General features: G+C 34.5%; 1 pseudogene; it reads left to right on the top strand.

Annotated features, from left to right (window-relative positions):
• Window positions 1-15,492: 15,492 nt before the first annotated feature.
• LOC128033139 (small nucleolar RNA R71) lies at window positions 15,493-15,592 on the top strand (annotated as a pseudogene).
• Window positions 15,593-16,332: the final 740 nt, after the last annotated feature.

Below are 16,332 nucleotides of genomic sequence, written 5' to 3'. Positions count from 1 at the left end.
GTGAAAGGACCAAATTGTAAATAAAGTAAAACTTTCTTTCTTCTCTTCTCTTCTAACGTTGGTTGCATGGAAAGATAATGATTTTTCATCATCTTTCCTCCCTTTTATGTTAATAATTTAATAATAAAAGAATACTAAAAATCTTAATAAAATATTAATTAAATAACATTTATCTAATTAATTAATTAAAAATATCACAAACAGCATCATTACCTTTTAGAATTCTCTCTTTCTATTTGACCATTTTGCTCTTAATAATCTTTTAAAATTCTATCCTTGAGTCATCACTTAATTTGGTAAAATTGCAATTTAGTCCCTCAAAATTCTTCACCTTTTCAATTTGGTCTTAATTCATCCATTTTCTTTAGTTTCTAGATTATTCCACCCTTAAATATTTACACTATTGGTCCTTCAACTTTTTCGTATTTACACTTTAACCCTCAAATTTTGAGTATTTACTCTTGGGCAACAAAACTTTTCTCACTTTTGCAATTTAATCCTTTCTTGAATTAATATGTCATAATATTCTTCCCAATGTTGACATAACTCAATATTACCCTTTTTATCACTTTATTTCCTTATTTTACTATATCAAGGATATTATCTTACTTTCTTCTTGTAGTAATTTTCGGGTATTACATACCCAATACTAGCCGAACTTATTTCTATTTTAATACAATCCAAAATTATTCACAATTCAAAAAAATTCCATATCGGTTTTAATATTTTATCAATTTAATCCTTTAACTAAAAATTAACTAAAATCACTTTACAACATAGTCCTAAACAAAAATCAAGACTACAAATTCATCATTTAACATAAAAAATAACTAAGATTCATCAATGGAAAAATCCAAAATCTTTAACAGTATCGAAAACTGAGATATGAGTTAACTGTATCTAGTTGCAACAATCTCAAAAACATAAAAATTACAAGAAACAAATTACGAAATCATACTATGCAAGAGTAAAAGGGATGGCCAAAGCTCCCAACATGTTTATCCATGGTTTTTCAGTGAAGAAAATAAAAAAGAAAAAGATGACATTGCTTTATGTTTCTTTTATTAATTTAACATATTTTTATCAAATAAACACAATTTACTTAAAAACCACCTATGTACCGTCCACCATAATTTAATTATCGTTAAATTATCATATGACATCCTTTAAGACCATTTAATCATTAAAATTCAATAACAATTAAGCTTCATTTCTTTTACAATTTAATCCTTTTTCCTTAATTAACGTCTAAATAATAAAAGTTTGAATAAAACCTTCACATACCAAAACAATAACTCCATAAATATTATTAAATATTTATGATCTCGATTCTTGAAATGAGGTTTTGATACCTCATTTTCTAAAACCACTTGATTTTCTGGACAACCACTTATACTTTAACTTTTGCTCAATTAGAAAGTTTTAACCAAACCAAAATTTATTATTTTTATATTTGACCCACATAATTAAAATAAAATAATAAAAATTTTTGGACTCAAAAGTCAAATTTGTGGTTTCGAAACAACTATTTCCGACACCACTGAAAATGGGCTGTTACAGGTTCGATCTGATTCAACTATTCAACATTCTCCACTAACCTTTCACGGTCATGTTTTGTTATGTATCCTTGAACATATTGACCTTTTAGGTTTGCTTTTGATTGAACTTGTGCTTGCAAAGAAAGCACTTCTTGCTTTTTTCCTAGCACAATCTTGGATTTCCTTGAGAATAATGTTCCCCACTTAGTCATAATTGCATACAACAAAGCATTCGTTCAATAAATATGGTGGAACTATGTGAGATAGGCATGAAACTATATCGTACAAAACATAACCACACCTTAGCCATTAGTTTTAAGTACTCCTTTCAACAAGAATGATTGCCATATTTTCTTATGATCCATTGGGATCTCGAATTTGCAACAACGTTAAGTACTTGTTGAATAAAATCCCAATTGATATTTTTTATCGTGGTAGAGTATTCATCTTCTTCAACATCAGGCAGATTAAATAAATCATTAATGGATTTAGATGTAAGAGGTACCTTCCTTTTACAAATAAGAACCTCAGTAGCATCTGGCATGGTTAAATTGACATAGAATTCTCGTACTAATTCCTCTTCATCAAGTGGTTGTGCTTCATAAAATTTATTCCACTTTAAAGCATACATTATTTTTTGAATTGATACTGGCACAACCATCTTATCATTGCTTTCTAGATTGAAACCTTTTTCTAGGAACATGGGTTGATTCTTGAACATAGAATCAAATCTCTCCCTTGCTTCCTCATCTTGAATGACAATCGGGTTTTCAGTAAAAGTTTTTAAAGATATAGTTCTATTTCGAGTCATGATTAATTTCGGAAAAAAAACTAGGGCGTGATGACCAGGGTGTTTTGATGGAGTGTTGGCAAGGAACTTGTGACGAAAGGGTGGTTGATGCGGCAAAGTAAGGTATGGGGGGTGGCTGCTATGACGAAGAGATAAAAAGTATGCTATGGTGACAAAGAAAATTTTGGGAGAAGGTTTTAGGCTTTTTGAGGTCGATGACAAGGAGAATAAAAAGATAGAGGTTAGAGTTAAGGCTATTTGTTTAAGGGGTACAAAAAATATAATGGTGGTAAGCGGTTTTTATAGTAGTGAATTAGGGTAAATAAATAGCAAAAATTTTGCTATGGAAAGACTGGGGCAGCAAGGCATTCTCAAAATTAGGGTTTAGGGAAACTTATAGGCGACAAAGCTTGAGTGTTTTTATCCTCTTTACTATTCTGGGCCTTAAGCCTAAATTGCAAGATTTTATTATCTGTACTAGATAAAACTAAACATAGAAGTAGATTAGTACTTGGGCCAATCTTGGCCCTCTTATTGAATTTAAAATTAAAAATAAAATTCCTTTTAGGCTAATCAGAAAATTTTCTAGAAAAATTACATTAAATTAAGTTCCCAAGAAATGTTGGAGGGGTTACAAGCAGTCTTGCTTAAATTCCAATCTCCTTAGGTAGAATTAATTTAATGTACTAATTCAAGAAAAAATTTCAAGTTATTCCTTTTATTCAAATTAATTAAAATCAAGGTTCTATTAAATTGAATAAAGTATCAATTCACTCAACTTCATCACCCAATAGTGTTTGAGATGTTGACTGTTACATTTAAATGTACCTCTTTTTTTATCTTGTAATTCCACCACTCCACATTGATAGACTTTCTGTATGGTGAATGGTCCAGTCCACCGAGATTTGAGCTTCCAAGGGAATAACCTCAACCTAAAATTGAACAACAAGACCCTTTGACCTTCTTTGAATTCTAGAGGTTGTATACATTTTTCATGCCATCTCTTGGTCTTTTGTTTGTACATCTTGGAATTCTCGTTTGAAAATAACCTCAATTCTTCCAACTCATTGAGTTGTAACCTTCTTCTTTCACCAACTTGCTTTAGATTCAGATTTAATTGTTTTAGGGCCTAATAAATTTTATTCTCCAATTCAAGTGGTAGATGACAAACTTTCCCAAACACTAATTGATAATGAGTCATTCTTAATGGTGTTTTGAAAGCTGTCCAATATGCCCATAAAGCATCATCAAGCCTCCGGGACCAATCTTTTCTGTTAGGTCGAACCGCCTTCTCAAGAATTTCTTTGATATCACGGTTTGCAAGCTCGACCTACCCATTTGTCTATGGATGATAGGAAGTTGCTACTTTGTGTTTCACATTGACCACCTCCGGATGTACTAACGTCCAGAATGTGATATTACAATGAAAGATATATTAATGAGGCAGTATCCGTAAGTATATGGGTCTAGTTGTAATATAGTTGCAACGGAGTAGGTGAGTACTCCGAGGATCGTAGCCAAGGAAGGCGAGTGCTAGATAAATTTTAACCTGAACACTGAAAGATCTAATTGGTACTTTAACTTAGTTATAGTACGATAGTAAAATAAAATAAAATTTTAAAGATTTTTATAATAGTAAAGTAAAATAACACAAGAAAATAAAATTCAAGAGATCAAAGAGTAGAATAAATCAAATCTTGATTATAAGTGATTAGCTCATTTTGGTAACCCCATCAACTTTCGCTTCGGTCTCCTCGTCAATCAACTAGTCACCATTCCAACAGGAACTTCTGATTTTCCACTCAAATAATGAGTCAGTAAGAAGTACTTATCTTATGACCTCACAATCTAGACTGGTTTGGGGTGAAAGTTTTCACGGATAGGCCATACCAATTTTGGGTTAATTCCCACCTTGATTACTGACCGCATTCAGAAGTACTAACATCCAGAATGTGAATACTGTAATAAAATATGGAATGACAAGGTGGTATCTGCAAGTATATGGGTTGAGTTGTAATATAGTTTTACAAAAAAGTACGTAAGTACTCCGAGGATCGTACCCAAGGGAGGCGAGTTCTAGATCTATTCTAACTTAAACACTAAAAGATCTAATTAGTACTTTTAAATAAATTATAGTACGAGAGCAAAAATAGGCTTTTTATGGATTTTATAATAATAATAAAATAACATAAAATAAAAAAACTCAAGAGATAGAAGAGTAGAGTAAATCAAATCTTGATTATAGGTGATTAGCTCGCTTCGGTAATCCCCATCAATTGTTGCTTCGAATTCCTCATCAATCAACTAGTCGCTACCCTAACATGAATTTCGATCTTCCACTAACAGAACGAGTTAGCAAGAACTACTTATCTTTTGACCTCCCAGTTCAGATTGGCTTGGGGTGAAGGTGTTCATGAATGGGCAATACCAATTTTGGGTTAATTCCCACTTTGATGACTTCCCGGGGTTGTCAAGCCCAGGGTTTGTTTCATGTTCTACATTTCCCAAACAGTTGATCTATTGAGTGACCCTACAAAATAGTTAACAGATCATACCTCCACTCTCTAATCACCCACAGAGGGATTAGTTCCTTATGGCTTTCATAAACAACATAGAATAGATAGAAAAATTAGTCATAATGAATGAATTGAAGAGTTTAGGAAAAGCCTGATTGATATTGATAATAATTGCGAATCCACAGAAGTTGGTTTCCTTCACAATTCAGATATCTTGAAACAAAAAAAGACTAATAAACTAAACTCTAGAAAACCTAAGAAAACAATAAAACTAAACTAAATCTAAAGAAATAATCTAGGCTCATGGAATAGTGGCCATAACATGTGACAAAAGAGCCTATTTATAGCCTTCAGGTGGTCGTCGTCCTTAACCCTAGGTCAACTGACATTTTCGAGCTTTAAGTTCAATTGTGTGGACCAAAACACCGAACTTCATGTTTAATTTCCATCGCAGAGTTGATGTCGCGACATAGGTCATGCTCCTCCTTGGGATGTCTTAAGGGGTATGTCGCGACACCCTCAGCCTGTGTCGCGACGTCGAAGGTTGTTTCGTACTTTCTCTATTTTGCTCCCTATTTTGTGACATCGGACTTCCTGTGTTGCAGTATAGAGTCCAGTATAGGCCTAAAATGCCTTCTAATGGTTTCCTGCACACTCACAAAGTACGTTAGCTCTCCCTTAGACATCATTCAACCCTTAAGGTCAATAAAATAATCATTTTACACATTTTATTAAATATAAGTAAAACAAAAGAAAATTAACTAAAATATAACGAAAATGCTTGTATTCAGGCTCCTTAAGTGCGAAAACTAGTTTAATCTGTTACAAAAAATTACGATAGATCAAACTCCCTCAAACTTAGGTCATTGCTTGTCCTCAAGCAACATAAACAAAGAAAATAAAATGATGACCCTTGAGCAAATATGATACAAGTATTTCCTTCGAAGCATATGACTTAGGCATTTCATACTTACAAACAATCTTAACATGAAGAGTAGCTGACTTACCACTTTCGACCACAAGCATCTAAGTTTAGTATGTTACAAAGTATACAAGTATGAAGGGTCTCACCTATAAGAATCCATCAATAGATCATACAAGTACTTTGATTATCTGAGCAGAATACAGATAGTCATTTATGCATATTTTTAATATGACGTCCATTCAGTATAAGGATATTTTAGGTCACATAGGACTTTCCGGCTTGTAATATTCTTAAGCTTAGGACAAATATGAAATTCAAAAAAAAAATAAAGTAAGCATAAAAAATGGTTTCAAACACGAAAATAGTTTGACACATTGTATAGGTCCCTATTTTCCCCCCTTAGTGACCCTTACCCGCTCACCACCTTATTTATCCTTCTCTCACCTTCCTTATCTCTCCACATAGGAAATCATAGCTTGACATAGTAGCTACAGCTAGCCTACGAGTTTTTGTGCACTCGTGAACAAGTTTTTCTATTTTTGTGGCTTTGTGACTTTTCTCTTTTTTTTTCAATTTTTTTCTCACTCAAGAATGCTTTTTTGCTTTTCAATTACTTATTCTACTCATATTGATTTTCTTTTTGCATTTTTCTCTTGTTTTGCACTTTCAGGCTAACCTATAGTTCCTATATCACATTATTCTTTCATTTTTCACTCTATTTTTACAAACTCAGTCGTGATGTATCTACTTAACACTTAATACGTATGGCCAGGTGTCTATAATCGTGCAGTGCAGGACCAAAGGAAAAGAACATATACAAATTAACTTTTTCAGGTTCAGGGCTTGTGATGGGGTTCATGAAAAAGTGTCAACAGGCTCAAAAATTGCTACTAAAGGTAAAATATAAATAGAATACCTTTTTGGCTCTGGGTGTGCTCCAAACAATGCCTTAGGTCATCCCTAAATATCTTAACATGCACAAATTTAATCAACAAAACAAATAGAAATCCAACCATTTATCATTTGTACTAACATGCTCGTTTGATTGTATTTTCTATTTCACTTGGTACAGTTGATTCCTTAATGCCTACTTATAGTGTAACATATAGAACTTAATAGTCTAATAGTAAAAGATTTAAAATCACCTATCATCATGCCAAATTTATTTATAATACATGCAAGCTATGTACATACTACTAAGTAGTCACTTGTATTTCTACAAGTTCAAGCACACAAAAGATAAAAAATATCAAAGAAAAAATTTAAAACGAATTTCCTATGTTACCCCCACACTTTAGTTGACACATTGTCCTCAATGTGTAGCCCATCAAAAGATAAGGAAAGAAGTTACTCGATTAATTGTGATCGCTCCAACTACCACTGGTGGGTGCTTCCTCCTTTGACCATGCTAAGCTCAAATTGTTTGTGTCTCCCTCTTGTTGGGTTCCTACATAGAAAACTTAAACAAAATGAAATATAAAAAAAACTTCTATTAATCCCACTCCTACAAAGTTAATATTAAAGAAGTATACAAAAATTAATACAAGTCTTTTAAAAATAACAAAAACAAAACTCAATCCTCTTCCGAGTCATTTAGAGGACGAAAGCGCCTTTGCTCCGTAGGTGCCTTGCCTTTACTCGAGCTGTGATGTTGGTGAGAACTTCCATCCCTTGAATGTTTTTGTCGGATTGGGCTTCAAATAACAATACCTTTTTGTGTAGAGTATTATGGCTGGAATGTCGCTTTATACTCATGCTCTGTCCCTAGGTAATTTTGATCAACATCCTTCTTCTCAACATTGTCGTCATTTTCGTCTCCCTCATGTTGAACCGATGATGAGCTGAACATATCCAGGGGATAATTCAGATCCCTTAACCCATTCAATTTTGCAAATTCTTGAAGCACTGGGTTGGTTTCTTGCATCCACCTAATCATCCTATCAAGCTTCTCCTTTATGCTCCCACTACTTCCTCTTCGATCCATTGTCTTTCCCTTCTTTTTAGCAATGCTGGAACCTCCATCTTTCCTTTTCTTTGTTGGTTCCATTCAGTGATGTGCTTTTGCTGAAGCTTAATATATTGTGTATACATTGTATCTCCCATTATGCTTTGTGTTGGCTTCATAAATTGCTTGTTCTTGGTTATGGGTACTTTTTCCTGTCAGCATAATGCTATCACTAAATGAGGAAAGTAAAGTCTGAATTTTTGATTCTGTACGTAGCGTTTCATTTCTCTAACAATCCAATGCCCTGCACAAATCTATTTTCATTACGAAATGCCATACAATAGAACAACTCAAAAGACATTTACGTTAGACACGTTTAATATAGGTACAATTCGGGTACCAATAAATTACATCCATAGTTTGGGAACTGGAAACATGATTGCTTGATTAAAGTTCGTAGCCATCTCCGTATCGGATCTAGAATTCCAAGTCCCTCTACCTTAAGTGAAATACTTTATGATATCCTATATATCAATATTATGTAATCTTTCTAAGTCTATTTCATTAATATAATCCTTTTCATAATATGGGATTTCATAAAATTCACAAATATCACTAGGGTAAATAGATACTTTCTTCCCTCGGACTGTGACAAAAGTCGCATATACCCATATCCCACCTTACACTATCTGATGCTTAAGAGATGCAAAAAATTCATGTACTATAGGAACCATTGTATTCTCGATATGAGTAACACAGAATTGCTCCTAATGATGGTACCGAACCAACATTCATATTTCCTTACAAAGATTCATACAGGGTTCAAACCCTTATTGCTGAATCAATGGTCGACCCTGTGACTCAAGATAATATTTCTCAACATTTAAATGGTGAAATCGTATAGGGTCAGAAACACGTGGTGTTTCTTGAACATGGGTTCACTTGTTCTTTCTAGGAGGCATGTTTCTGAACCTCAACTTTTGTTGCACTTGTTTCCACTTTTTATTTTTTTTTGTTGATTAGAACTTCTTCCAATGTAGCCTTTTGAATTGGGAACGAGTTTTAGCAATTAAGGGTTTAAAGAGAAAATGGGTTTTGGAGGAGTTGGAATGTTAAAATTTGATTAGGTTTAGTTAAAAGGGTGTTTTAATGTTAGAAAGGGATATTTTTAAGGTTAAAAACCAGACATAATTAGGTTTGTTCCACCAAGTTGTGTGAATGGCTCAGGTTCGCCTGCAAAAATTTGCAGTGATGTCACGACACAGGGGTTTCGTGTCTCAACATCCCTAGCAGACTACTCATGTTGCGACACCAAGGTTCGATGTCGCGACACACCCTACAGTTTTAAAATTTTGAGAGACTATCTTCTATGTTGCGACAGAGGTTAATGATGTCACGAAGTTGGGTTAACCTTGTTTACCAAATTTCCAATATTCAGAATGCTTCAAGTGCGTGTTAGGCCTATCTTTGATCTACCTGTAATATATTATTAATTGGTTAGTGAAATATACAGTATGTACAGTTATTAAGAGTCTTACGTAAGGATGTTAGGTCTTGTTCCTGGACTCATCTGTCAGCTGAATCATTATACATTGATGGACTCTCTATAATTTGTTTCTATCTGTATTAGTCCAACACCTATCGTGCCATTCCATTCATCTGTGGTTGTCTCTTTCTCTAAATTTACCTTTTCAGCCTACTTTAACAACCGACAACTTTTTCCGTAGGTTATAATTATTAACTATTTGCAACGCCACATAACCATGCAACCATTTTAGTCCTCGCTTAGCATACTTTCATCATAAGGGAGTCGAAAAGTATGATTCATACTTGTCGCTTATTATGTCTTTGCTCATCTCATCTTTCAAGAATAATTTTTCAGGTGTATTTGAGGCTATGATTGGCACAAAAGGTGGTAAAGGGATTAGCAAGGAATTTTGCACTAAGTCTCTTAAATTCCAACTTTGCAGAATTTTTAATTCATTCATTTGTGATCTGTCCATGTTTTTACACATGACTTCCTTGCATGGCTCTAGCAATGCTCGAACATTTTGTGATGCCTACAACTCAAGGCCTATGCTCATTAGTTGTGCCGCTGAATTGATCTTTGTTATATAATCAGAGGTCCTGTCTATATATATATTTCAAATTCTATTCAGCATCTGGAAAATTCCTAGGCCGTCAAATCTCTGGGGTGCCTAGTTTAGGACTATGTTCATGCAAAGGATAGCCAATTCAGGTTCGTCATCTAAGAGTAATAGTGTCTCTTCATTCTACTTTCAGAATTCTTTAATCGACAGTCACTCTTCCATGAGATCAGCCATAATTACCATTGTCTCCATTGTCTCGAACCTTTATTAGAATAACTCAAAATTTCTTAGACAATGAGTTCCATGCTACTCTGAGTCATCGACTTCCTGTCCATTTCCTCCCCTATCTTTATATCTTCTCTTTTCGAAGTTTTGTTTGATCCGTCTGAATATTTTCCTGTCTACTGAAGTGGATAATGGTCTGGGGTTTCTCTTTTGCAAGCATCTATGATGATATTCTTCTCTTCGCTCAATTTCAGACTTAACACCTCTTGGTACCTTTCTGACGATATATCATCATGGTTATTATCATCTTGGGGAAGAACTATGGTTTCTCTCTGAGTTGACTTAATTCAACCATTAGTAATCGTTGATTCTCTTGGATCTCCCAATCTTCATAGACTTCTTCTTTGTAAATATATTCATCATAATCGAAGTCTTCATCAGACCACATATAATAAAAACCATCCATGATTTTGTGCTGACTGATTATTTGGTTGACAGTGTGTAGGATTCCTGAAAAAAACAAATGTTAGATGTGTTAATTAAAAAAATAAATTACAATTCGTAACTATAACCTACAAATTTCCTAATTATTCTTTTACATGCAAAAATTAAAATTAACCTAGTGACGTTGCCTCCTAGGTAACAACGCTAACAAATTAAGCGCCTTCAGACGTACTAACGTCCAGAGTGTGAATACTGCAATAAAATATGGAATGACAAGGTGGTATCTCCAAGTATACGGGTCGAGTTGTAATATAGTTTTACAATGAAGTAGTTAAGTACTTCGAGGATTGTACCCAACGGAGGCGAGTGCTAGATCTATTCCAACTTAAACACTAAAAGATCTAATTAGTACTTTTAAATAAATTATAGTACGAGAGCAAAAAGAGGGTATTATGGAGTTTATAATAATAATAAAATAACATAAAATAAAAAACACTCAAGAGATAGAAAAGTAGAGAAAATCAAATCTCGATTATAGGTGATTAGCTCGCTTTGGTAATCCCCATCAACTATTGCTTCGGGTTCCTCATCAATCAGCTAGTCACTACCCTAGTAGGATCTTCTGATCTTCCACTAACATAATGAGTTAGCAAGAACTACTTATTTTCTGACCTCACAGTCTAGATTGGCTTGGGGTGAAGGTGTTCACAAATGGGCAATACCAATTTTGGGTTAATTCCCACCTTGATGACTTCCCGGGGTTGTCAGACCCAAGGTTTGTTTCACGTTCTTCCTTTTCTAAATACCTGATCTGTTGAATGACCTTATGAAACAGTTAACCGATCATACCTCCACTCACTAATCCCCCATAGAGGGATTAGTTCCTCATGGCTTTTATAAACCAGATAGAATAGATAGAAGAATTAGTCATAATGAATAAATTGAAGAGTTTAAGAAAAGCCTGATTGATATTGATAATAATTGCGAATCCACAGAAGTTGATCGCCTTCATAATTTAGATCTCTTGAAACGAAACAAAGACAAATAAACTAAACTCTAGAAAACTTAAGAAAGCAAGAAAGCAAAACTAAATCTAAAGAAAGAATATAGGCTCTTAAAATAGTGTCCATAACATGTGCCAAATGAGCCTATTTGTAGACTTCAGGTGGCCATCGTCCTTAACCCTAGGTTAGTTGACGTTCTCGAGCTTTAAGTTTGATTGTGCGGACCAATATGCCCTTGATTCTTTTTTAATTTTTGTCCCAAAGTTGATGTCGTGACACGCCAGGACCTGTGTTGTGACATAGAAGTCAATATACTTCTCCTTGGGATGTCTTCAGGGCTATGTCACGACACCTTCAGTCTTTCGAACCTCTCGTGTTGCAACATATCATTTAGTATTGGCCTAAAATGCCTTCTAATGGTCTCCTGCAAACTCACGAAGTATGTTAGCTCTCTCTTAGGCCTCATTTAACCTTTAAGGTGAATAAAAGACTCCAATCACACATTTTATTAAATATAATTCAAACTAAAGAAACTTAACTAAAATATAATGGAAACGTTTGAATTCAGTCTCTTTAAGTGCAAAAACTAGTTTAGTCTATTACATCAAATTATGATAGATCAATTTCTTCCTAAGGTTATTAGGCCTAGGGTTTTGAGCTCTTTCTTCCCTAAACAGCTGATCCATTGAGTAACCCTACAAAACAAATAATGGATCATACATCCATTCACAATCCCCCATAGAAGGATTAGTTCCTTGTGGTTTTCATAAACAATATGGAATTGATGTAAATAGAAAACATGATAAATGAGTTGGAATGTAGAGTTTAACAAAACCCTTGATTTGAATTAAGAATAATTGAATCCATAGAGTTTGATAGTCTCCACAAATTAGATCTCTTGAGATAAATAAGAACAACTTGAAAATAAATCTAAAACCTTAAAAGAAAGCAAAGCTAAACCGAATTTAAAAGAAAAATTCTAAACTAAGTAAATTTATATCTTTTACATGTGACAAATGAGCATATTTTTAGATCTCATGTGGCCGTTGTCTTTAACCCTAGATTAGTTGACGTTTCTGAGCTTTAATTTTGATTGTACGGACCAAAATGCCCCCTGACTCGTGTTAATTGTTGTCCAAAGTTGATGTCGTGATAGACCAAGACCTATGTTGTGAAAGAGGAGTCAGTATACTCCTCTAGGGATATCTTCAGAGGCATGTCATGACACCAGTAGGCTGTGTCGCGACATTGAAGGCAGTTTCGTTATTTCTTCATTCTGCTATTCTATGTTGCAATATTGAGCTTTCGATGTTGCGACTTAGCGACCAATATCCATTTAATATGCCTTCTAATGGTATCCTACACACTTATAAAGTTCATTAGCTCCCCTTTAGGCCTCATTTGGCCCCTAAGGTTAAAAAAAGACTCAATTTGCACATTTTATTTGATTTTACAAAACTTACTAAAACATAATTAAATCCTAATGAAAATACTTAATTTCAAGCTCCTAAAGTGCGAAAACTAGTTTAATCTACTACATCGAATTACGACAGATCACATATCATACTTTTCAAGGAATCACTTAAGCCATTTATTTACAAAGTGAGATCTTTCATCACTAATTATAGCTCTAGAAGTCCCAAATGTTGTAAATACATGATTATGTAGGAATCACATGACTACCTTAACATCATTTGTTGGGTATACCTTAACTATCACCCATTTGGATACATAGTCAACAACCACTAGGATGTACTTGTTACCTTAAGAAGAAGGAAATAGGCCTAAAAAATTAATGCCCCAAACGTCAAATAATTCTACCTCTATGATGTTCGTCAAAGGCATCTCGTTCCTCCTTGATATGTTTCTAGTCCTTTGGCATCGATCGAAATTCTTCACATATGTGTATGCTTTCTCCCCCTCCTCTAAGATAATCTTGTGCATACAAAAGGAATGGCTTATTCCTCGAATATCAGCTAAAGTCCAATCGGTCGCCTTTTTAAATTTCTTCAAAACTTCAATCAACTACTGCTCTTGGTGTTCTATTAGTTTTGCTAAAATAATCATAGGCAAAGTAGAACAATTACCTAGATAAATGTATTTCAAATAAGAAGGTAGTACCTTTAGTTCAAGTTTGGGTGGTTCCTTGATTGACAACTTTGGTTGTGTGAATTCTTGAATTTCTAACTTCAATGGTTCAAAACGTGCTAGTCAAACATAGCCATTTTGATTGGCTTCTATCAAAGCCATATTTCCTTACCTTGTTCATCTTCTAATGGTTCAAACCCTAAGGTGTTTTCCAATGGATCTTCTACAGAATTGCATTCCCATTCTATAGAAAACTAAGGTTTCTAGCTCCTCCATGTCTAAGCATTCTTCCACTGGATCAGGGAATTTCATTGCTTTAAGAACATTAAAAGTGGCCTGATCATCTTGAACTTGCATAGTGAGTTCCCCTTTCTGCACGTTTATTAATATTCTCCCCGTTGCTAGAAAAGGTCTGTCGAGGATGATCAGTACTTTCTTATCTGCTTCAAAATCTAAAACAATAAAATCAGTAGGAAAAATAAACTTATCTACATGTACCAAAACATTCTCAATCTTTCATTCCACGTGTGCTAGAGACCGATCCGTCAGTTGGAGTGTCATAGTTGTTGGTCTAACATCACCTATCCCTAACATCTTAAAAAAAACATTGGCATCAAGTTAATGCTCGCTCCTAGATCGCATAGAGCTTTACCATAATAAGAGTCTCCAATGTTACAAGGTATAGTAAAGCTCCCAGGGTCCTTCATTTTCAGAGGTAGCTTGTTTTATACGAATAGACTACACTCATTTGTTAATGCTAGTCTCTCGAACTTGCCAAACATCTTCTTGGACAGATTGTCCTTCATGAAATTGACATAGTTGGGCATATGTTCTAAGGCTTCTACCAATGGGATATTGTTGTGCAGCTGCTTAAGAACATTAAAAAACTTATTGAACTACACCTCCTATTTCTATTGATTGAGTCTTTGTGGATATAGAAGTGATGGAACCTTGGCCTAGATCGGACAACTTTTCTGAGGTGTTGTATCTGCATTTAACAAAGGCGTTAGCTTATTAGAGTTGACTAATTTAGTTTTTACCTTTTTAGAATTTTTAGAATTTGGCATCTATGGTGTAGGAATTTCAACTGCTGGTTGGTTTTCCTTTCTCTAGGCAGGTTCATCTTCAAGCTCAACTTCCTTGGGTTCCAAAGTCCTTTCACTTCATAAAACAACTGCTTTGTAGTGTTCATTATCTATATTCCTTAGATTTTTTGTGTCACTCGGCAAGGCTCATTATGGTCTATTGCAAAGATTTGTAGCTAACTGACCCATTTGGTGTTCCAAATTTTTCATTGTTGTTGCTTGGCTCTGGATTAAGGCATCATTATTAGCCATGTACGCCTTCAATAAATTCTCCAAATTATTAGACGGTTCAGCTTGTGATGGTTTCTAAACTTGTTGATTGAACCCTAAAGGTTGATTCGATCTTTGCTGCATGTATGTGTTGTTCGATCTAGCTCATTGGTTACTCTAAGAGAAGTTTGGATGGTTTTTCCATGAAGGGTTATAGAAGTTTGACTGTGGTCATTGTCCACTTCTATTTTGGTTTTCCTTTCCTACATAATAAACGTACTTGAAATTTGATGGATAATTCTCAAATGAATGTTCGTCCCCAGAATATACACAGGAAATAACATCAAATTGATTTGGTGGCTGAGCTGTAACATTGTTCAGACCGTTAGTAGAAAAATTTTTAAGCATTGAAGAAATTAAAGATACCTGAGTTGCAAGTGAAGTGAGAGCACCCACTTTATGGACTCCTACTACTTGTCTTCCTGAAGCTGCTTGATTGGTCAACTACTGGTAGTTGTTATTGGCTATTCTCCTGATAATTTCATAAGCCTCATTATAAGACTTAGAAAGGAGATCACCATTTGTAGAAACATATATCACAATCCTAGTGTGTGTGTTGAATGCAATGCAAAATCCCGTGGTGAGGGCCTTTGCAAAGTAACTCTTTAAATCTTTCTCATGCCTCATATAAGGATTCATCACGATGAAAAGTAGTGATCTCATTCTGCAACTTAGCATTTTTACTAAGTCGGAAATGCTTAACCAGGAAGCGTTTAGCTAATTCTTGCCATGTAGAAATTAAGCTTGGTGGTAATGAATTAAGCCATGATCGTGCTTTATCTCGCAACGAGTATGGAAACAACTTCAACCTCAATGCGTCTTCAGTTACATTGTCTATCTTGAAGGAATCACTCACCTCCATGAATAATTGAAGGTAAAGGTGCAGATCTTCCATGCTCATTCCACTATACTGGCCCACTGTTTGAAGCATCTAAAAAATCACAGGCTACAGTTCAAACTATTGTGCCTCGATCTTTGGTCTCTTAATTTTTAGATTAAGCTCATTAGAAAGGGGCAGAACATGTTGCCTTATGGCTCAATCCCTATCACCAGCAATTAGGATTGGATAACGAGCATTTGTGGCTCCATTCCCTTGAACTTCGTTTTCACTTTCAGGGTCCATTTCTGTGGCTTGTCTCTAGGCTAGGCTTTCTCGTCTCCTTTGTGTAAATGTAATGTGCATATTTCTATGTCATCGTTTAACTAATGATTTCTTAGAATTTATGTAAGGTAACAGGACAGGTTAAGTTTGAAACAATTTAATTACATAAATCTACAGTTATGCAAGGTAATAGTGTTCTTTTGAAATTATTACAAACCTTTAATTCATTTTGGTTCGGATATGAATTAAGCATGCATCTTACAATTATTATGCCCATTAATCACTATCTGGTTCGGATTAAGCGATTAAT

Source organism: Gossypium raimondii, chromosome 1 (assembly GCF_025698545.1).
Source record: "Gossypium raimondii isolate GPD5lz chromosome 1, ASM2569854v1, whole genome shotgun sequence".
In the NCBI taxonomy this organism is placed as follows: domain Eukaryota; kingdom Viridiplantae; phylum Streptophyta; class Magnoliopsida; order Malvales; family Malvaceae; genus Gossypium; species Gossypium raimondii.
The sequence above is the reverse complement of the archived record's forward strand: the minus strand, read 5'-3'. Positions and strand labels throughout refer to the sequence as shown.